General features: G+C 38.1%; 2 long non-coding RNA genes across 2 annotated transcripts in view; both read left to right on the top strand.

The window, feature by feature from the left end:
• The first annotated feature begins 205 nt into the window (after window positions 1-205).
• LOC136150741 (uncharacterized) overlaps window positions 206-22,516 on the top strand; it is an 85,996-nt gene continuing 63,685 nt past the window's right edge. The window contains exon 1 of the long non-coding RNA XR_010659919.1: window positions 206-403. This is a non-coding gene — a long non-coding RNA (uncharacterized lncRNA). The remainder of the gene's footprint in view (window positions 404-22,516) is intronic.
• Window positions 2,710-8,298, top strand: LOC136150742 (uncharacterized). Its single transcript, XR_010659920.1, has 3 exons — window positions 2,710-2,801; window positions 3,033-3,196; window positions 7,499-8,298. It is a non-coding gene; the product is annotated as an uncharacterized lncRNA (long non-coding RNA).

The raw sequence follows: 22,516 nt of genomic DNA, 5'->3' as shown, positions 1-22,516 counted from the left end.
CCATAGATGGCAGTGAATGTAAACAGAGAAAAGTGATTTTCGATGACTGGACCCTGGGGAGCTTCTGAATTTAGGTTTTGGAATCTGGATGAGCCAAGGAGACTTGGGAGTGGCCAGCGAGGTGGGGAAGAATAGGGAGAACGTGCCTCTCACACAAGCAAGAATTTGAAGAGGGATGAGTCACTCTCTGTGCCAAATTCCCCTGAAAGACCGAGGAAGGAGCGGACTGAAAACTCTCTTTGTACGCGCGCCCTTCAGAGGAAGAGTTTAGTGAAGTGGAGACAAAAGCTGCCTGTAGCTGATCCAAAGGAGAACAGAAATAAGGATTTGGGGGACATAGAGACAGTCCTTTCAGCAGAACAAGGAACGAAGAAACAGAGCTACGGAGATATGAGCCTGTGAGGTAAAGGAAGAATTTCTTTCCTAGGATGGGAGCTATCATGTCGTATTTTTAAGAAAGATAGCTGGCCGGGACAGATGGAGAGCGTGATGGGGAAAGGGCTGATGGAGAGAAAACACAGGTCAGCCGTGGTCACAGATATGGTGGATGCTTGGGGTGAGTGGAGAGTAACAGCCATACGGCCCGCGATCTTATCACATTTACAGTCTTAAGTTTCCAACTGTAAATGCTGCTGAAAGCCCTCTGGATTACCAAAATCAAGATGGAGCTATGACTTAATCCTCTCTTTGCTGTTTTAAAATCACACCCCACTTGAACAACTGATAGGAGTCAGCCCACAGGAAACCAAAGACAGACAACAGCCTCTGTTCCTCCTCTGAGTCAGTTTTGCTCACAACCAGTAAAGTACTGGTAAATATTTAACCACCAACCATCTGGAGGGAAAAACACCCTAATTTGTAGTTTTGTCAATGATTGTAGTGTCAGTATTCTCATCGGAGCCAATTTCAAGTTACTAACTGTGTAATAACCAGTTTGCAAATTTCTTAAATATTTCACAAGCACCTCTGACAAGTCGGCATTCCACTGTCAGTCACAACTTCGAATTTATTATCCTTCCATTTACTCTAAGCTTCCTGAAGATAAGAAATGTGTCTGGTCTACTTTCTATCTCTTTAATCACTAAACACACTGATTTATCTAAGAGAGCCACACACCAAATATTTGAGGAAGAAAAGAAGAAAGGACAGATACTCTGATCAATAGCTGAGATAAAAGACACATGTGAGTCACTGGCCTCCCCATCCTGCCTGCCTGGTTCTTCCCCTCATATGTCTTAGCTTAAAAATTGCTTTGATAGAAAAGCCTTTCTACTGATTTTGTCCAAGTGGTCCCCACAGTTATTTCAAATCTTCACATTCTGTAGCTTTTTTTCATAGTACTCATTTTAATCTATCACTTTCCACAATTTATTTCCTCCCCTATCTACACCAACATTCCCTAATTCCCAAACAAGACAGGTTTATTTTCTTCCTAGTACATAACCAGCGCTAGGAACAATGCCTGACTCATACTATACATTTAATAAAAAAATATACTTTGGACAAATAAATGATTTTACATGATTTGTTAGTAAAACGCTAACTAATTGAACAAAATGCTAATCTTACTGGTAAGTTATTTTGATATCTGCAATATCATTATGATACTTTGTTTTGCATTTTTCTTATTTGTCAGTTATCAGAGTAAGAAGTTAGTGTTACTGAAATATTCATCAACTTTGTTTTCTACACATAGACACCATTATCATTTTGAGACTATAATTTTATATGGCTTTATTTTTGAGGATGTTATCCAAGTTCTTTGTGCTATTTATCTCAATTTACATACTCACAATAACAGCCATACATACATTAAAGACAGAGGCAAATGCCAGTAGATAAAGGTCTGGGCTCATCCGGCTAATAATCACAAAAGAGTGTAAATTTCTATATAAAAATATAATGCCAAAGACTCCTTCTCTGTAATATCATCAGTCCTTGAGCCTGTCTTAGGTAGCATGGCTTACCTGCTTTGTACCCACTGCTCATGCTGTTTGCTCTGAAACATTCTCATCACAGCTTTCACTCATTGAAACTCTATTATGCAACAAATTTCACCTCTACTGCTCTCTCTAAGCATGAAGTGTTTCTCATTTTCATATATCACTCCTTAAAGAGCTGTTTGCTGAGAGACTGCTGAATGTCTGGCATTAAGCAGGACCAAGTTGTGCCAAGTCGCTTCAATGGTGTCTGGCTCTTTGCGACCTAATGGACCATAACCCACCAGGCTCCTCTGTCCTTGGGACTCCCCAGGCTAGAATGCCAGAGTGGGTTGCCACGCCCTTCTCCAGGGATCTTCCTGACTCAGGGATCGAACTTGCATCTCTTATGTCTCCTGCACTGGCAGGTATGTTCTTTGCCCCTAGGGCCACCCGGGAAGTATGAGGTAGTCAGAGATAAACTAGATACAGTCCTGCCCCAGGGGAGCTGAGTGTACAGCTGGGTGTCAGACAAGAAAACCTAGTGGGCTTTACACCAGATCAAGTAAGAGGCTTTAGTCAGGAACGAGTTGTCAGAGAATGCTTCCTAGAAAAGACTGCCTCTCCTGTGTTGTAGCCACTCTGGATGGGTTTCTTCTTCATTCAGGTTCAATAGTGCATTTCTTTTTCTTATGGCATTTGTGTGCTGAGCGCTCAGTTGTATCCGACTCTTTGCGACCTCGTGAACTGTAGCCCACCAGCCTCCTCTGTCCATGGGATTCTCCAGGCAAGAATACTGGAGTGAGGTGCCATTTTCTTCTCCAGAGCATCTTTGCCACCCAAGGATGGGATCCGAGTTTGTTACGTCACCTCCGTTGGCAGGTGGGTTCTTTATCACTTGTGCCACATGGGCATTTGGAGAGTTCCTTATTTTATTATAGCTATTATGGGCATTTTTATATATTATGAATGTATAAATACCTATCTACCCATATATATATATACACATATGGATTTTATATATATATATATGTATGTATATATATATATATATATATATGTATTTGTTATCACAATCAAGTTTATTTCTCATTTGTGTCAATTATTTGATAGGTAGACAACCAGATTATTCAGGGACCCAGGCTGCTTCCACATATTGGCTGTTCCAAACATTCCATCAGCTCCTCTGAGTTTGGCCTGGAGATGAGGAGAGAGAGATCACCAGGGGACAAATTCAGAGGCCAACTGTAATACCATAGACATTCAATTGTCCACTGGTAGGTACAAATTCCCAAGTAATTCGTACTTGTTATCAAACTGTGAACTTAATAAGGCTATTAATTTATAATAAATTATAATTCACTTCAAAATATATTTATTTATAGTAACTTTAGCATTTTTCCCCTCTGGAAGAGAAGTCCAGAAAGTTTCATAAAAATGTTCCTGTGTTTATGACTTCATTTTGAAATAGGGTGGCTGAAGATATAATTAAATAAGATGAGGTCATGCTGAAATAGGGTGGGCTCTTAATCCAGAATGACTAATGTCCTTATAAAAGATGGAGAAGAGACACAGACATACACAAGGTAAAGAAGACTTATGTTACAACAGAGGCAGAGATTGGAGGGATGTCTCTACAAGCCAAGGTAAGCCAAGGATTGCTGGAGGCCAGAGGGGTAAGGCTTTTCCCTTATAGGTGTCAGCAGGCATATGGCCCTCCTGACGCCTTGATTTAGGACTTGTAAACTCCAGAACTGTAAGTGAATAAAGTTTTGTTGTTGTCATGTTAAAAAAATAATGTTCCTGTATAGCATTTAATCTACCCACTTGGCAGATGATCCTCAGAACCTTCCATGCTGGGAAGTGAGGCATCCAAGAGGCATTTCTTCCTTGCATTAAATGTGAAGCCAGGCCCAGCGCTAACTATGTTCCACCAGAAGGCTTGGCTGATGAACATAACCCTTTCTGTCTGCTGGTTTATAAACCCAATTCAACATTTTGAAGTGAGTTTTGTTTCCAGAATTTTATGGCCGTGTGGTATTTTTCAAAGCGTTCATCCAAGAAAAACCTAGCTAAAAACTACCTACGATAATACCACCCTGTCTCCCAGTTTTTGCCTTGAAAATCAAATGCATTTGTGTTACTGTGCCCCCTAGGTTGAAATTGTCCCCAGGTACACTCCAGTAATACAGAGAAGGCCAGTGGTAGCTGAAGGACTATTTTCCCCAAACAACTGTACATTGAGAATGGACACAACCTCTAAAAATTGGGTAACCATATAATCTATCATCTTGTAAGACTGTGTAAATTAACATCCAGTCAGTTTGTCAAGATAATCAGCAAGAATTGCACATGAATTTGATGAATATTACATAGATATATGAGGTGAAGAAGATCAATGTGTGCAATTGGAATATTAACAATCAGTGATAGCTCTAACCCAGGAATTCTAATGCATTAATTAGGCACGGTGGCTTAAGGGAAGAAACGAGTGTGAGAGTACATGGCTTCCAGTTCCATTCAACTGTTTATACTGTGATCTTGAGGAAATCTCTCATTTCCACAGAAGCTTAAAACATCTATGACATATAGTAATCATTAATTATAAGGGTGTAAATTTACCTACAATAGGACCTGACACAGGGAAGCCCCTTGATGGAGCTTTAGGCCATCCTAACTAACTTTTAAGTTATACTTTTAAAGTATACACAAACACAGAAATGCATTTTTGAAAGAAAAAAAAAAAAGGAAAAATAAGTATCTCCTATGAATGCCAATACCAAAAAATGATCATTATAAGATTTTGTTGTATTTGACATTTTGTATGGATCTCAATATTTTATTTGTGTCAATATTTCAAAATATATTTTAAATAAATGTGGGCATACTATAGTTCTGTACGCTTATTTTTTAGTTTAGCATTAAGAATTTTCTGACGTTTTCAAACATGATTTAAGTTGAAAACAAAACTCAGAGCACATCAAATAACCACAGATACTTTTGTCACCACAAATACTGAATTAAAAAAATAGCAAATATAAAGTTAAAGGAAAAATATAAGTGAACATACAAGATCAGAGGGACTTGGTTAGGATAGAAAGAAGAAATAATCAAAATATTTAAGAACTTAAATGGCATAGGGGACTGTATCTTTAAGAATCCATGTCACCAGGAGATGCTGGGTTTGGTGTTATGCTTTTATTTGCTCAATTGTTGGATGAGCTGCGAGACCCTAAAGGAAAGGGTTAGTTTGGTGGGGCAATGAAGGAGTCTCATAGCAATATCTATTTACAAACAAGTATGGGAGTGTAGGGGAGGGGAAACTTCCCCGTTACCTTCCTGAGTTCTTTGAGCTGGTGGAATACTTAAATTGACGCAAGACCGATTTAAAGGAAGAAAAAAATTTAATTTGTGCACATGGAGGGATCAAAGAAGTAAGACCCAAAAAGTATCCAAAGTAAGGAATTTTTATACTTTTTATATGAAAAAAATATATATTTGCAATTGATGGGACAAAGAAATGTGGGGTCCTTAATTAGTAAAGAATCTAAACAAGAACTTGGGCTTGGAATAGTCAATTAGTAAGGAAGTAACAAGGTATGATTTACAGGCTTCTTGGCCGCAAATTCCCTATCTGTGGCGGCAAGGCATTGTTATGTTTTACATAAGAGATTTGCTTCCTGCTTTCAAGGACTCAGAAAGTAGGGTCGAAGTGTCCATCTTGCATTGGCTGTTTCTTAAGTAATCTTAATTCAAAATAATCAATATATTGCTTTTGCATATTTTGGGTTGACTCTAAGCCCCAGTAGAAGTAGTGAACTATTTTGACAACCAGAAGGCAGAACAGTAGACCCTAGCATGGTCTCATCCATGATAGGAACCAGACAAACCAGGGGGACCTTGTGAGCAGAAACTGCTCAAGGTCCTGTCTAGGGACCTGCTATGAAGTGAGTAAGTGACTATCTCATTCTCTCTTCCTTTGATCTGAAAATATTAAAAATTGAGGGTAATATTCCACTGGCCTGGCTTAGGTCAAAACATCTATCCTGTGGCTAAGGGTGTGTGGAGCACCTAATCTCATGTTCTATGTCCAGTGGGGGACAGATTTTTGGAAGTATAATACCTGAAACAAGATGGAATGAATATTGTCATTTGTGTGATATAATGATTCATTGAACTGTTTCCCATTGTTGGACAAGTAAGTTGTTTCTAATTTTGTTATTATATATAACACCATACCATATTATAGAGTTTTCTAGACTGAAGGAAGAGTGCAAATGACTTGATGAAGGAACAATTTTACCATGTTTAATGAAAGAAATAAAAGCAGTGTTACTGGAGGTGAATGAAGAAAGTTAAGAGTGAACGTGAAAGTGAAGCTGCTCAGGCGTGTTCAACTCTTTACGACCCCATGGTCTGTAGCCTGCCAGGCTCCTCCACCCATGGGATTTTCCAGGCAAGAATACTGGAGTGAGTTGCCATTTCCTTCTCCAGGGGATCTTCCCAACCCAGGGATCAAATGCTAGTCTCCCGCAAACAGGCAGACTCTTTTTCGTCTGAGCCACCGAAAATGCAGCAGCTTCTGTGCTAGGGGAAGAAGTTTAGATTGTATTTAGTTACTGAAATATTTTAAACAGGACAGGACATTTTATTCACTTGCTAAGTTTGCCATTACAAAGCTCCACAAATTGAGGGGCTCAAACAACAGAAATTTAATTCTTCCCAGTTCTGGAGGCTAGAAGTCCAAATCAAAGTGTAGGCAAGGTTGATTTCTTCGGAGGGTCTCTCCTTGACTTGCAGATGGCCGTCTTCTTTCAGCATCTTTTCACCGTCTTTCCTTTGTGTCTATCTGTGTCTTAATGTCCTCTTGCAAAATCACCAGTTGTATTGAATTAGGATCCACCCATATGACCTTAATTTCTTCTTTAAATGTCCTGTCTCCAAATACACACACATTCTGAGGTCCTGGAGGCTGAGATTTCAATGTATGAATTTGGGGAGGCAAAATTCAGCCCATAGCAGATGTGACCTGATTCCCAATTTTGAAAAAGTACTTCAAATACTTCTCTATTTGCTTAGCGGAAAACAGATTGTATGGAAACAGGAGTGGAAACAAGAAGATGAGTTAGATGTGTTCCAAATAATTCAGGTGAAGGATGATAGACACTTGAACAAAGGCTATGTCAGAAAATGATGGGTTTGGGATGAATGTAGAGGTAATAGAACCAACTGCTCTTCCCAGTAATAAGTGCACTAGTTATAGTCAAGTAAAAGCAGTACCAAATAGTCTCATGTACAGAGATTTAAATACAATAGAACTTATTTCCCACTCATGCACCATAAGTATGTATATGACTAATTATTTCCTAACGTAAGTTCTTTGGAATGTGATTAATGGAATCCTAAAAAGAATTATTGAGGAAAATGGATGCTATGAAATCTTAGTTTGAAAAATTCTGGTTTAAACAAGACAGTCTGATTTACTTACTGACAGACTTCTTGGAGTCTTTAAATACTTTAAATACCCACACCACACCTAACTTTCTCAAAATTACTGATCATGTAGCTTCTTTGTTTAGGGAAACACTGTGTGAAACCTGGACACAAAAAAACGGCAATTTGGGAAGCAATTATCAAGCTGGAATCAAGATTGCCAGGAGAAATATCAATAACCTCAGATACGCAGATGACATCACCCTTATGGCAGAAAATGAAGAACTAAAGAGTCTCTTCATGAAAGTGAAAGAGGAGAGTAAAAATGTTGGCTTAAAACTCAACATTCAGAAACCTAAGATCATGGCATCTGGTCCCATCACTTCATGGCAAATAGATGGGGAAACAGTGGAAACAGGGACAGATTATCTTTGGGGGGGCTCCAAAATCACTGCAGATGGTGACTGCAGCTATGAAATTAAAAGATGCTTACTCCTTGGAAGAAAAGCTGTGACCAACCTAGACAGCATATTAAAAAGCAGAGACATTACTTTGCCCACAAAGGTCTGTCTAGTCAAAGCTATGGTTTTTCCAACAGACGTGTATGGATGTGAGAGTTGGACTATAAAGAAAGCTGAGTGCCAAAGAATTGATGCTTTTGGATTGTGGTGTTGGAGACTCTTGAGAGTCCCTTGGACTGCAAGGAGATCCAACATGTCCATCCTAAAGGAAATCAGTCCTGACTATTCATTGGAAGGACTGATGCTGAAGCTGAAACTCCAATACTTTGGCCACCTGATGTGAAAAACTGACTCTTTTGAAAAGACCCTGATGCTGCGAAAGATTGAAGGAGGGAGGGGAAGGGGACAACAAAGGATGAGATGGTTGGATGGCATCACCGACTCAATGGACATGAGTTTGAGTAAACTTCGGGAGTTGGTGCTAGACAGATAGACCTGGCATGCTGCAGTCCATGGGATCGCAAAGAGTCAGACATGACTGAGTGACTGAACTGAACTGAACTTTCTAGCTCAGATTAAGTATGAATTTATTGTTTTAAGATAGTTTATTATACTAGATACAGAGCTTCTATTCCTACTTTAGTTCTTAAAAAAAAAATGAACTGGCATTAAATTTAATAGCAAAGGACAGAAAAAAATCTCTTGATATTACCATTCATCTATTCTTCTCAAATCTATAGATAATGATATACTAATAATTTTTGTAATATTATACCATCTTTTAACTTCTGGAATAAATTCTATTTTATTAGAATGACTACTTCTTTCTAGGAACTATGGATATATGCCAATTAAATATTTACATAGAATTGCTGTATCACACAAATGTAATTGCTCCATCAGTTTTTTGTGCTATTATCTGCTCATGATAATGCTGATTCATGCAGATGAATCAATGGTTGTGCATTGTTTTGAATCATTTGGAACAGTCTATTATATTTAAACTTGAAAGTATGCTGTGTGACGAATCTGGAGTTATTTTTATATGTCATTCTTTGAAAACTTCTTTCAGTGATTTAACATTATTCTTTATATCTTTAGTAGACTAATTCTACTTCCTTTTTTCTGAATTTGGTTTATTATGACTAATATTTAGTAATTTTTATTTTAATATGACTGTCTACTTTGGTCAATATCCTATATTTCTGATTTTCTTGATTATTGTGAATTTTTGAGTGAGTTTTAAACATGGGAATTTGGAGTTTTAAACATTCACAGTCTAAATTATAACTAAATGTTTAAAGTGAAAAATAAGACAATATCTGTCAGATCATTTTGTCTGTATTGTAAGGTATGAAAATCTGTCTCATACAACCTCTGTCACAATGACTTTACTATTTTTCTGTGACAGCAGTTATAGAGAGTGCATAAACAAACAGTTGTGTCTATTTTCCAATAAAACTTTATTTTCAGCATCAGGTAGCATGACCAGTTTTGTTCTATGAGCCATTTTTTTGACACTGGCTATATACAATTATAATATTGTGGTTGAGATGAAATTATTCCATGAAACTGTTTATTATTAAGTTTCTGTCACTGGCATGAAGCAATGTTATAAGTACTAAAAATTTAATAAGATTTTCAGATTTTAGTCATGTGTACAGTCTTAAGAACATAAATTGATTATAAACTTTGTTTTGAGTATAAACAGCTCAATGTATTGATTCATTTTTTTAAGTGAAATAATAATAAACAAGATGCATAAGATTAGTTTCTTATGGAATAGTATGTTCAGTGAGAATAACCAATTTTCCCTAATTATTACACTCAATGAATGCTCATTTTCAAGGAAAAGAATTTTGTCTTGAGAAGGCCCATTGGTTAGACAGATCTTCTGTATTGTTGATAACAAATTAAAAGATTAAAATTAAATGGGGTCACAGGAAATCCAAACATGTACTTCTTGTTTAATTTGTAGCTTAAAACAACACAAATTTATTTTCTTATAGTTCTGGAGGTCAGAAGTCAGCAATGTCTCACTGGGCTAAAACCAAGGTGTTGACAAGGCTGCATTCCTTCTGTTGGCTCCAGGAGAAATCCTGTGCTTTGCCTTTTCTAGATTCCAGAGGTCACTTGCATTCCTTGGCTTGTGGCCACCTTCCTCTGTCTTCAAAGCCAGCAGCAGAGGGTCATGTTCTTTTCACATCACATTGATCAGACCTCCTCTTCTGCCTCCTTCTTTCACTACTAAGGACCCTTGTGATTACTTTAAGCTCACCTGGATAATTCAAAATAATCTCCCTATCTTAATGTTGGTTGACTAGCAAACTTAATTTCATCTGTAAACTTTATTCCCCATTGTCATGTAGCCTAACGTAATCTTAAATTCCAGGAATTAGGAATTGGCCATCTCTGCGAGACCAATATTCTGCCAAACATAAGGATCAAATTAAGTGCAAAATTAAATAAACCAAGATTGAACTTTCCTATAGAAGAGCTGATCTGTCCTGAGTCATCCTTACATCTGAGAATGTAAGGCCTAAGGAACAAAGCCATGAGTTTGCTGGAGAGCTAGAATATGCACTGATTTTTTAAAACAAAAGCCCTAATTAGGATACCTAATGGTTTATCAGTTGAAAGCATAGCTCTGAAATAATAAACCTGGGTTCACACTCTAGCACCATCATTTACTGGCTGTATGGCTTTTGGAAAACCGCTTAGCCCTAGGCATTGGTTTCTTCCTCTGTAACATGGGTATGATCCAAGATCTACCTTGTATAGAATTGTTGGGATGTTAAAATGAGACAGAACTTAAGGTTCTTACAGAATGTATGTGAAAAAGTGGAGAGGCCACAATTGTTGTTCAGTCACTAAATCATGTCCAACTCTCTGTGACCTCATGGACTGTAGCACACCAGGCCCCTCTGTCCTTCACTATCTCCCAGAGTTTTCTCAAACTCATGTCCATTGAATGGGTGTTGCTATCTAACAATCTAATACCCTGCTGCCCCCTTCTCTTTTGCCTTCAGTCTTTCCAAGCATCAGGGTCTCTTCCAATGAGGCAGCTCATCACATCAAGTGGCCAAAGTATTGGAGCTTCAGCTTTAGCATCAGTCCTTCCAATGAATATTCAGGACTGATTTCCTTTAGGATTGTTTGGTTTGATCTCCTTGCCATCCAAGGGACTCCAAGAGTCTTCTCCAGCACATAATTCAAAAGAAACAATTTTTCAGTGTTCAGTCTTCTTTATGGTCCAACTGAGATCCTTGCATGACTAGTGGAAAAACTATGGCTTTGACTATATGAAACTGTGTCTGCAAAATGATGTCTCTGATATTGTCACAGCTTTCCTTCAAAGGAGTAAGTGTCTTTTATTTTCATGGCTGCAGTAACTGTCCCCAGTGATTTTGGAGTTCAAGAAAATAAAATTTGTCACTGTTCATTTGCCATGAACTGATGGGACTGGATGCCATGACCTTAGTTTTCTGAATGTTGAATTTTAAGCTAACTTTCACTCTACTCTTTCACCTTCATCAAGAGACTCTTTAGTTCTTCTTCACTTTCTGCCTTTAAAGTGGTATGAACTGCATATCTGAGGTGCTGATATTTCTCCCAGCAATCTTGATTCCAGCTTGTGATTCACCCAGTCCAGCCTTTACAATGATGTACTTTGCATTGAAGTTAAATAAGCAGGATGACAATATACAGCCTTGTGCTCCTTTCCCAATTTTGAATCAGCCCATTGTTCCATGTCTAGTTCTAACTGTTGCCTCTTGACCTACATACAGGTTTCTCAGGAGACAGGTAAGGTGATCCGGTAATCCCATGTCTTTAAGAATTTTTCAGTGTGTTGTGACCCACACAGTCAAAGACTTTAGCGTAGTCAGTGAAACAGAAGTAGATAATTTTCTGGAACTTCCTTGCTTTCTCCATCATTCTATGGATGTTGGCAATTTGATCTTTGGTTCCTCAGCCTTTTCTAAACCCAGCTTGTACATCTGGAAGTTCTCAGTTCATGTACTGCTGAAGCATAGCATGAAAGATTTTGAGCATAACCTTGTTAGAATGTGAAATGAGTTTAATTGTACTGTAGTTTGAACATTCTTGGGCTTCCCTGATGGTTCAGATGGTAAAGCATCTGCCTGCAATGCAGGAGACCCGAGTTTGATCCCTGGGTTGGGAAGACCCACTGGAGAAGGAAATGGCAACCCACTCCAGTATCTTTGCTTAGAAAATCCCATGGTCAGAGGAGTCTGATAGGTTATAGTCCATGGGGTCGCAAAGAGTTGGACACAACTAAACGACTTCACTTTCATTTTTGAACATCCTTTGGCTTTGTCCTTCTTTGACATTGGAATGAAAACTGGCATTTTCCAGTCCTGTGGCCACTGATAAGTTTTCCAAATTTGCTGACATATTGAGTGTAGCAGACTTCCCAATGGGTTACCTGTAAAGAATCTGCCTGTAATGTAGGAGATACAGGTTTGATCCCTGGGTCAGGAAGATCCCCTGGAGAAGACCATGGCAAACCACTCCAGTATTCTTGTCTGGAGAATCTCATGGACTGAGGGGCCTGGTGGGTTATAGTCCATAGGGTAACAAAGAGTTGGTTATGGCTGAAGAAACCAAGAACACATTGACTGCAGCACTTTAACGGCTTCATCTTTTAGGATTTCAAATAGCCCAGCTGGAATTCTGTCACCTCTACTAGCTTGTTGCACATTTTTCCTTGTAAACAAACAGAGAACATTCTGTTATTTTTAAGAATTCACCAAAGTACTATATCTCACACTCTTGTTGACAATGTGGGCTACTCCATTTCTTCTAAGGGATTCTTGCCCACAGTAGTAGATATAATGGTCATCTGAATTCAATTCACTCATTTCAGCCCATTTTAGTTTACTAATTCCTAAGATATCACTGTTAAGCCTTGCCATCTTCTGCTTGACCATGTTCAACTTATCTTGATTCATGGACCTAACTTTCCAGGTTCTTATGCAATATTGTTCTTTATAGCATTGAACTTTATTTTCACCACCAGACACATCCACATCTGAGCATCATTTATGTTTTGGCTCAACCACTTCATTCTTTCTGGAGCAATTTGTAATTGCCCTCTCCTCTTCACAAGTAGCATATTGGACACCTTCCTACCTAGGGAGGCTCATATTCTGGCCTTCATCTATCTTTTTGCCTTTTCATACTGTTCATGGGTTCTCCAGGCAAGAATACAGGAATGGGTTGCCGTTTCCTTCTCCAGTGGACCATGTTTTGTCAGTACTCTTCACTATGACCTGTTTGTCTTAGGTGGCCCTGCACATCATGGCTCATAGCTTCATTGAGTTACACAAGCTCTTTCACCACGACAAGACTGTCATGGGTGAAGGCAAGGGCACAGTTACCAGTGAAAAAACATCACAGGTGCCTGATTATTTAAAAAACTTTATTCCCCATCTGATAGGACTTACATGGTGAACACAGAAAAGGAGATATGGAACAAGCCAGAATGGGTTTTCTAATTTTCATATGGTATTTGGATGGTTTTTCACGGTGAATGAATAAAGTCTTCCATGTGTGATAGTTTGAATGCTAATTCTTTTCCTAGACTCTGAAAAAGATGAACAGATCAGTGGACATGTTCCATGGACAAGAGCACCATGGATGTGATGCATGAGACTGCTCTGCCTTGAGTGGGCTTGTGTCTCCTCATTTGGGCAGTTGGACATAAAACATGATAGAGTTTGGAATATTGGACTCCACTCATTTTCTTGGCACCCTTGGCCTCTCTGACATTTTCTAATGTCTCAAAATAATGCTTAATATAGTTAGTTAAAACCCTGTTCCTGGGAGAAGGAAATGGCAACCCACTCCAGTATTCTTGCCTGGAGAATCCCATGGACAGAGAAGCCTGGGGGGGCCACAGTCCATGGGGTCACAAAGAGTCAGACACTAAGACTGAAGAGGTTTAGCACAGCACAGAAAACCCTGCTCTGCCATTATCTAGGTCAGTTAACAGAGGTTAAAAATATAGTTAATATCTACATTGATAGAAATATTTCTATATATTCTGACTAATATAACTTCATACTTTAGGACTTTGACACAGAATCCATATCCTAGGCAATATTTCCACAGAATTCCTATATCAAAGGTGGTTACAAAATGTAGGAATCAGAAAGTATGGAGGTCTTGAATAATTAAAGGATTCACCCCTAAGCCTCTTTCTACCATGGTTTAAAGTTTTAGACTCAGGAACTATCATGGAAGAGATCATTTGAGTTTTTATAATAAGCTTTAATACCGTATTTGTGTGTGTGTGTGTGTTAGTTGTTCAGTCATGTCTCACTCTTTGCAACCCCATGGACTGTAGCCAGTCAGGCTCCTCTATCCTTGGAATTCTCCAGGCAAGAATACTGAATGGGTTGTCATTCCCTTAACCCAGGTTTTATGCACTGAAGGCAGATTTTTTACCATCTGAGACACCAGGGAAGCATTTAATACCACATTTTAAACAACTGAATTAAATTCACATAGTAATTCTATGAAAATGGTATATCTTTGTTTTTGCTACTTTTCAATGAGTATTTATTATTTTGCATGCATTTCTATTGTAATTTGAACTAAATCTATTCATCTAAAAGATGATGGAAAACTAATATTAACCTTACTTTAAGAGGATTTGGGCTTCCCTGATGATTCAGACAGTAAAGAATCTGCCTGCAATGCAGGAGACCCAGGTTCAATCCCTGAGTCAGGAAGATTCCTGGAGGAGGGCACAGTTACCTACTCCACTGTTCTTGCCTGGAGAATTCCATGGACAGAGGAACCTGGCAGGCTACAGTCCATGGGCTTGCAAAGAGTCGGACATAACTGAGCACTAACACTTTCATACTCACTTAAGAGGATTTGGGTGTAGTACTTCCAGTAGCCTCACCAAGTGGTTTTATGATCTCATGTTCTTCTGTTTCTTGCAACTGGGTTGAAACAAAAGAACATCATTTTGTGATTTAATAAATAAATAACTTGAAAAGATGCATGCACCCCAATGTTTATAGCAGCATTATTTACAGTTGTAAATAATAGATTAATTGATAAAGAGCCTCTGGTTTATATATATATATATATATGTGTGTGTGTATGTGTGTGTGTGTATATATATATATTCACATATATGTGTGTGTGTGTATGCTCACTCAGCCATGTCCGACTCTTATAGAGGCTCTGGTATATATATATATATATTCACATATATGTGTGTGTGTGTGTGTATGCTCACTCAGTCATGTCCAACTCTTTGCAACCTTATGGACTATAGCCTTCAAGGCTCCTCTGTCCATGGAATTTTCTAGGCAAAAATACTGGAGTGGGTTGCTATTTCCTACTTCAGGGGATATTCATGACACAGGGATCAAACCTGTGTCTCTATTCCTGCATTGGCAGGCAGGTTCTTTACCACTGGTGCCACCTGGGAAGCCATATATATATATATTATATATAAATACTATTCAGCCATAGAAGGAATGGAATTTTGCCATTTGCAGCAACATAGACAGACTGGGAGGGTATTATGCTAACTGAAATAAACCAGAGACAAACAAATACTGATTAATACCACTTATACATGGAATCTAAAAATACAGCAAACTGGTGAATATAACAAAAAAGAAGAATCACAGATAGAGAAAAAACTAGAGGTTACCAGTAGAGAGAGGAAAAGTGGGAGGGGTAACACAAAGGTAAGGAATAAGGAAGTAAAAAATTATTAGGCATAAAATAAGCTACAAGGATATATTGTACAATAGGAAAAATATAGTTAATATTTCATAATAATAAATATAAATGGAACTACAATAACATATTATAACATAATATATAAAATATATTTATAATAACTATGAATATAACCTTTAAAATAGTGAATCACTATATTGTACATGTGTAACTTATATAATATTGTATATCAACTACAAATCTTAAAAAGGAACATTGTTTTATGTTATTTTTGTAGCTACACAGTATAGAAAATGTGTGAGGAAATAAGATTTATTGATTAGCCTATATGTCCTAAATATAGCATATTTTATTTAAAACTTATAACAATCATTAAAGAAACAGTATTATTCCTATTGCAAAGCAAGAAAATAAGATGAAGAGGCTAAGCAACCAGTCCAGTTCAGACAGTGGTTAGCAACTGACTGTGGATTTCTGAATCATCGTCTCTGAATTCTGACTTCAAGTCCAGGTGCTAGTCCCTGTATTGGTCTGCCTCCTGAAGATCCCATTTATCAAACCGAACGTGGGAACCAGAGAATGCTACCTGTCAGGTATTCAGTATGTCGATCACTCTTAAATCAGAATTTCCTTGTGGATTTTGAGACCTCTACATAGCACTCCCTATAACCTGTCAGGATATGATTAGAAAGCCTTGTACACTGGCAATAAGACTTTGTTACTCTTCTTTCTGCTGATTCAGAATGGTACATAAACTTAAATAGCAAGAGTAACTGAATTAGATGTGTGTGTCAGAGACATTTCAAAGAATAAAATAAAATATGCATTTAGAAAAAAAGAGCTATGTCCTTAACTTGGAATTTTATATATTCCAAATAAACAGTTTATCTTGTATGAAATTATTTCCATTCTACTAAGGCTTTAAAATCTGCTTTTGATTATTGCATTTTATTGAGAAATTGCTATTCCTTTCCTTGAAAAAGGAATTCTGTTGTTTCCACTTCAGTAATCCACAATCTTCCATAGTCACTTATAGCAAACATCGGGTATTTCTAAATGAAACATCAGAAACTCCCTGAATCATAGTCTGAAGAACAAATTAAAATATCAAGTGCTGTATAATGATATACTTCACAGAAAAAGAACATAAAACTCCTGCTCAATAGAACAAAGATCACGAACAATGCCTACATTATTAATTCTGTGTGGAATGGACCCTTTATGGCATTAAAGGCCTGCTTGTTCTCCCACTGATGCACATGTGCAACTTCCTTTAGAGAAACTGACAATGAGCCCCTTAAGAGGCTTAGGCACTCACATCCTCCACTGTGTGTGTGATGCAAATTAGAGCACCAAGCTAAGACTCACCACTGTCACACGGTCCTCATCAATGTCTAAGCGCCTGTTGCCACCTTGCTTGTAGGGAATTGAGAAAAATAACAGATTCCTCTGTGTTCTTCAGATCTTTTTTTTTTCTTAAAAAAACAAAACAGGCAAACTTTCTTAGTTCCTCCTCCAAACTGACACACTCTGATCCTGTAAAACACAATCAAACTTGATAAATACATTACTCAGTAAAGATCCACAGAATCCCTGTCTTGGCACCTAATAATTACATTTTAAATGCAAGTAATGCAAGAACTATTTGTCCAGGAAACACATTTTCTTGACTGAGGAAATAACCAGAGTCCCACAGAGCACACCTGTTCCACCAGTGTACACATATAATGACTCTTGGTGTCCTTTAACGGACCAGAACCTGGTGGTCTGGAGTCCACGATGAGAAAGTGAAAGAAGAAAAGAGGCTAATATTCCCTGGGTTATGCAGCCTGCCTTCACGCTCCAGGGAATCAGCCAGAAATAGAGAGAGAGAGAGAGAGAGAGAAAGAAAGAGAGAGAGAGAGAGAGATGGGAACACAAGCTCTGATGGAACAAGGGTGCTTTATTGAATTCTGTAAGAGTATATATACCGGTAGCTTCTTAAGATAAAGATCAAGAGACCAGACATTACAAGTTTACCAAGGAAGCAAGGAGTAATAGAGGCCATAAAGCCAAAAGGTGATCCATATCAAAAGAGGGTCATAAATAGTTACTTTCCACCATATGGAAAAACTAATGAAGGAAATGCATGCATTCCTCAGTTCTGAGAGAGCCTTGCCTCTCCTCTTAATTCCTGAATATTCAGGAATTAATAAGCAACAGAGGATTCATTACAGATCCAAAACAGCACACAGGAAGCCTCCTGTTAAATGCTTCCTGACAATTCCCCCTATTTTATTATATTTGTAAAAAGGGTCTTGACCAAATGAGTTTGGTTAGTATTAACCAACCTTATAGAAAGGAAACGATAAACAACAAATATAATTACCAAGATAATCACCAAAGTTATAGTTACAGGCCCAATATTGTGGGTGATGTTTTGAAACCATCTTCGTGGGTTTAGCCCAGGTAATTGATCAGTGAGTTGTTTAGCTAAAGTTTCTACATTAGTGGAAGAGGGCAGATATTTAGAAAAAGTTTCAAAGATTTCCTTTTGCAGTAATTGTACATTCAGAGAGGCATTATCATGTATATTTTGTAAATGAAATTTGCTTTGTTCCCAGTTGTAGGCACTATGATTGAATTGAACAGGAGTAACACACAATTGAGTAACTTAAAGAAATAGAGGAGTTAAGACAAGTATATCTAGTTTGCAATTAATACAAGTTACAGAACATAAAGTCTTATTAAATTGTAAATTTTCTATGTCTATAACAAAAAGAAGTGGGACACAGGCCTGTATAAAATATGACTGATTATAGCAAAAGAAGTAGTTACTATGACCACAACTGGTGCCTGTGAAATGTCCTGTCCAAGTCCCAAGTTCTTCACTGCTGGCAGCAAATTTCCAGATGTCTCATTGTTTAGGTCCAGTCTGTTTATCAAGGATGATTCTAGGACGAGGGGATGCCATTCCATCATCAAGTCAGCCAAGAAGTCCTTTGTCATGGTAATGTTTCATGGTAGTGTTAGTAACCTTTTAAGCCACTTAAGTATCACGATACATAATGTGTTTGTTCTTTCCCTAACTCTTTCCCTAAAGTTTCAGTAGTGTAAACATGGTTCACAGTAAATAACCCAAGTAATGTCCGGAGGTCTTCTTTTGGAGGCAGGATGAAAACCCGTTTGTCGGCTGACGTTTATGCACAATTTCCCTGAGCCCAGGTACAATGGAAGGACTTCATAGCCTAAATAAATGTTAATTAGTTTTTCTTCCTCTCCAGGGTGTGAGGGTTTCAGGGAGGGGGCATATGGGTGGAGTCATTGGTCGATATGGGTCAAAAAAAGGGGGGTTGGGTAAGTAAGCCCAGTTAAGTCTGATTAGTTAATCTGGCTCGAGCAGGGGTCTGTGCAGGCCGATGGAGCGAGCATAGCAATAAGAAGGTTTTCAGGATTCTGAGGCATTCCCTGTTGAGTAATCAGATTTTTAGCTTGATTAGTAAGGGTTTTTATTTGTCCCCAAGAGGGGCGGTCATAAGGTTGATGTTGCTGAGAGTGGTGCTTCCTGGAGATCTTTAGAGCCAACATTGATTTCTGTTCTTGTCAAGATATCTCCTTGTGGCAAGTTTAAAAAATTTGAAATAAATAAAGCTATATTAACAATAGTTATAGGTTTAGAGAATATTTTATGTTGGAATCTAGTAAAGTCTGCTTTAGATAAGGAAGACAGTAGTGTTCCTGTGTATTCCCCCTTCTTTAATTTAATTTTAGTGTGTGATGTGTTCGTTTGACTATGTCTTGTGTCTGGATTATAAGGAATACCTGTAATATGTTTAATAGGAAAAGATTGTGAATTACATTTTAAATGCAAATAATGCAAGAACTATTTGTTCAGAAAACACATTTTCTTGACTAAGGAAATAACCAGAGTCCCACAGAGCACACCTGTTCCACCAGTCTACACATATAACGACCACAAAGCCAGTATTAAAAAGTCAACCCTTGCCCACCTGGGTCCTACTCATCTCGTCTTTCTCCAGCTCACCCACCGGCCTGCAGAGGCCTGCCCAGCTGCACTTTCCCCTGGACACCACAACCCGTCCCCTTTCCTGTTTCCAGTGAGTAGGTTCTTTGTTCCTCTCCACTTCTCCCTACACAGCCACTCTGTCAGCTCATGGATTCTTCCGTGGGTGGTATTTCTGGGATTGGACCTGTGGTCTCTCTGGCCACAGAAAGTGGTGTTGATGGTCCTCCTGGAAATTCAAACCACAACCCAGGCTCCAGCCCCAAAATGCAGGGTCCGACCTCAGTCTAGTTTCTGGCCCTCTTCACTTAACACCTATCCAGTAACTGAGCAGAGCCACTCCTGGACATGAGGGATCTTTACGGAACTTTAATACAGTCTACCATTGTAATGGCTTATGAGATAAGCCGTTCCTGTTTGAAGGCAAAGTGAAACTACTTTTATCAAAATTATGCACATTGACACTCTTAATTATTAAGAATTATTAAGAATTAACACCTAATAAAAACGTCTTTATGTCTCCATTTTGATTTCTACAACCAGGGGCATTCATTTCTGCTTCTTTTCATGCCCTGACAGTCGCTGAACCTCTCTTACTTTTCACACCTTTTCTTTTGCCATTGTCTCTACTGTAAAATGACCAAGGGTTTCGGACAGTGGAGAAACAAAAGCATCTTGCCCTTAGCCCTTCCCCAGATGCTTCACTCTCTCAGGGAATCTTTGCTCATGTTTTTTTTTTTTTTTTTTTTTTTTTTTAATATTATTTTTTTAGTTGGAGGCCAATCACTTTACAACATTTCAGTGGGTTTTGTCATACATTGACATGAATCAGCCATATAGTTACATGTATTCCCCATCCCGATCCCCCCTCCCAGCTCATGTTTTTTGACTCACCCAAATTCCGTGAGTCCCAGCAGTCGTGCTCCTGTGCAGCATAATCCTATGGATTTTTGTTTGTTTGTTTTCTCAGCCTGAGGAAAGTGCTCAGCTGCCTATATTGGTTTGATTGGTACCTGGTGGTCTCGAGACATTCTCTGCCTGTTGTTAAACCAATTCCTCTAGGGTGTTTGGTAGCAAGAGTTTCCAACATGGCTCTAAGAGCTTGGTTAGGTAGAAAGTAAGGTAACCACAAGTAAGGTTGAGGTTGGCATTTGCCTATGAGGCTGCTGAAACTGGGCAAAGCTGGACTGCTATTACTAATTTTTTTTTTTTAATTTAATGTAACATGTGTTCTGGTTCTATAGATATACTATGCTACTTTTGTTTGAAAATTTCTTTAAAATTTAAGACCTCAGAAAGGGAATTTGAAATGAAATATTTGACCACTAGAAAGCTTATGTTTGGTTTAAATTCAAAAGTATAAGCAGAAAAACTGTTGACTGTTAATGTGTTTGTGCTTTCTATAGGTTGAAGTATAGTTTCTAAAAGAATTTATATGTTCTTCTAACATCCTATTAAATGCTTGAATTAGCAACAAATCAAGATTTCTGTTTATGACACCCAAGGAAAATAAAACTCTGCTAATCATTGCCATATTTGAGAATTTGGAAAATTTTAACTTCAGTTACAGTAATGATTATGTTTTTCAAAGTACTATTTAATGAAATTTTTCCATATATTTTGATTTTTCTGATGAAGTATTTGATCTGTTTCAATGTGGTTTGAAATTGGAAGAAATAAAGAATAGTTGAAATAAGATAAGTGGAAGCAACACAGTAGTATATGATAATTCAAATTTAAGTGTATCCATTCCTTGAATAGATGTTTAAATGTTTTGTAACATTTACTTTTTTTTTTTTTTTTGTATTTCATTAAATTTTGCAGCTGTATGCAATTTTATATCTTTGCGAGTTTTTCACAAGCTCATTTCACCTGCCTCTTAATTTGTGAAGTAGATGGGATAGGCATTTTTAATTCCATTTTGCGGATGTAGAAACTAAAGTCCGAGAGGCTGTGTGGCTTTGGATTTAGGTGTTATAAATTATGCCCACAGGCACTATTCATTCATTCAACAAACAGTCGTTGTTGCTGAGTTCCTGTCACTCTTCTAAACAATCAGGATATGGAAGTGAATCTATGTCTCCTAACTCTTATTCTACTGCTTTATCAACTGCATAACATGAGCTCTCTACTTCAATGGTTTAGTTACTGAGTCGTATCTGACTCTTATGGCCCCAGGGACTGTAGCCCATAAGGCTCCTCTGTCCATAGGATTTTCCAGGCAAGAGTACTGGAGTGGGTTGCCATTTCCTTCTCTAGGAGATCTATCCAGCCCAGGGATCGAACCCAGGTCTCCTGCACTGAAGGCAGTTTCTTTACCAACTGAGCTACCAGGGAAGCAAAGCAAGTTTTAAAAGATTACTTTAACATTTTTAAAAGATACTTTAACAAAGTAATTTTTAAAAGATTTTAATGTAAACTATGACTTCTAAATTTCATTCCAGACTTTATTGGAGTTTTTATAGAAAATTAGTTAAAAAAAAAAAAAAGAACATAGTGAAAATGGGCATTTTAGTCTCCTTTAAATATCCAGTTACAACCCAACATCACATCAGAAAAATTCAGGTTCTATTTGCCTTTCTCCGTCTGACATTTTACTAAGCATAATACACCCTGCTGCTGTTGCTAAGTCGCTTCAGTCGTGTCCGCCTCTATGCAACCCCATAGATGGCAGCCCACCAGGCTTCCCTGTCCCTGGGATTCTCCAGGCAAGAACAGTGGAGTGGGTTGCCATTTCCTTCTCCAATGTGTGAAAGTGAAAAGTGAAAGTGAAGTTGCTCAGTCGTGTCCGACTCTTAGCAACCCCATGGACTGCAGCCCACCAGGTTCCTCCATCCATGGGATTTTCCAGGCCAGAGATAATACAGTCTAGGTGCATCCAAGTCATTACAAATACCAGAACTTCATTCTTTTTATAGCTGAGTAATATTCCATCATATAAATATATACACCACAGCTTCTTTTTCCAT

This window comes from Muntiacus reevesi, chromosome 19 (genome assembly GCF_963930625.1).
Source record: "Muntiacus reevesi chromosome 19, mMunRee1.1, whole genome shotgun sequence".
Taxonomy (NCBI): domain Eukaryota; kingdom Metazoa; phylum Chordata; class Mammalia; order Artiodactyla; family Cervidae; genus Muntiacus; species Muntiacus reevesi.
The sequence above is the reverse complement of the archived record's forward strand: the minus strand, read 5'-3'. Positions and strand labels throughout refer to the sequence as shown.